Source organism: Heliangelus exortis, chromosome 29 (genome assembly GCF_036169615.1).
Source record: "Heliangelus exortis chromosome 29, bHelExo1.hap1, whole genome shotgun sequence".
NCBI classification, from domain to species: Eukaryota; Metazoa; Chordata; class Aves; order Apodiformes; family Trochilidae; genus Heliangelus; species Heliangelus exortis.
In genome coordinates this window covers 2,606,977-2,608,856 of record NC_092450.1, presented here as the reverse complement: position 1 = coordinate 2,608,856, position 1,880 = coordinate 2,606,977, and positions in this window count along the sequence as shown.

Here is a 1,880-nt window from a genome sequence, read left to right as displayed (position 1 = left end):
GTTCACTGTCTGGTGAGTTAAAAACTGGTACCTGGGGCTTGGGGGGGGGAGCAGGGGGGAGCCTCAAGTGGGTTTCTTGTATCCTGTGGGAGGTTTATGGCTGAAAAAAGGGAGGGGGAGGAAAGGATTATTTCTAATTAATAGTAAATTGGGTTTTTTTCTAATGAACTAAGAGGATAATCTGGACATGATGTATAAAACAGGTGAGGTGTATTCATCTCTCATCCTGTTAATACTTAAACTTCATAATTCTAGCAACTCTTAAGTTAATTTTATTAATAATTATATTGTTAGGAACCCAATCACCCAGAACCTGGTTGAACCTGCATTTATTTCCCTAAAACCAACCTCCTAGTGGGGTTATTCCTTTTTTTTCCCTGCCCAACAAATGGGAATTATCTGCCTGCCTGGTTTTGCTTTTTTTAAGATGAGGGGAAGGGGGAATTTATTTTTTTAAATTTCAAATAATTGAATCTCTGAGGCTTTTTGAATACAGGAAAATTAAAGACAAAGTAATAATTATTTTTAAGGCCCTCCTGTGGGTGGGTGACCTCTCTCAGAGGTTGTTTGTTCTTTACAGACTCAGTCACTGGTGTTACTGGGACCCAGAGGGACCCAAAGTGGCAAAACTTGGACATTTGTTTATCCCTTAGACCTTGGGGAGCAGGATGGTGACTTCTCTTGTCTGAAAACAGTGGATTCCTCCCTAATTCTTTGAAATTAAATCTTAAACCTCCTGAGCAGAGTGGGAAGAGTTGTCTGTAAAGATGCTGCAGTGTTTTGAAGCTATAAATGGATTTATTCCTATTAATCCCTCTTTGGAAAAGATGTTTTCCTTCTAAGAACTCTTTGTCTTTTACCCTAGAAATGTCTTTACATCCTCCTAGATATTTTATGTTGGATCCATGCTTTGGAATTCTGCAGAAAAACTCCCAGCTCTGCTCTGAGGGAAGAAAAAGTCAGAAATTTGTAACAGCTACAAGACACAGATTGCCTTTGTGGGCAAAACAAGTGCCCTGAAGTCCTGCAGAGGAAAATGGGTGGAAAAAAAGAGACAAAGAGAGGATCTCTGCTTTTTTTTGTAAATATTAAGGTACAGCTGATTTCCTTGTGCTGTGACCCTGGGAAAGTCACTTCTCTGGCAGCAGTGAAAAATCTGTCATTAATCAGTGACCAGTAAGTGGCTTGAAAATACTGAAAAATCAAAGAAAACCTCCATGGTGACAGAATATACTGCCTGGAGGTGGAGGGAAAAAGTCATCTCTGGGATGATTTGAAGCCCTGACATTGTACCCAGCATTTAATTTGGTGTTTTTTTCAGCAGTGTTGCTCTAAAAACAGCCCTGACTGCCAGCTCAGTTATGATCTCAAACCACCCAATATTTTTACCCTCCTTCCTCATCTTCCTTAAGTCCTCAAGCACAGTAGCTCCTATTTTTTATTTTTTATTTTTTTTTTAAGCAGAAAGCTTCAGAGCCCCCTCTACTGGAGTCTTCTCAGCAGGAGGAAGAGGCAGAGAGCAGGAGGTGGGAAGAGAGCTCCCTCTGGACGTGCTTTTAAGGATTTTCAGGTGATTAAGTGTATTCTGCTGGAGATGAGGTAGGGTTTGGGCAATTTATGTTTTTATTTATTATTTATTTATGTTATTATTTATTTATGTTTATTTATGTTTTATTTAATATTTATATTTATATCCAACACTCTCCTATAGTTGGATAATAATGATAATTTTCCATTCCCTTTGCTTTCCAAGCTGAGAATGCAAGCAGAAAGCATTAGCAGCAGGAGAAGTGTCTGGAATCAGGGAGATTGCTCTGTTCTCTGCAGAAAATAAGTTTGGAGCACTTTGCTGCATCCTTGGAAGATTTCCAGGGTTTCTC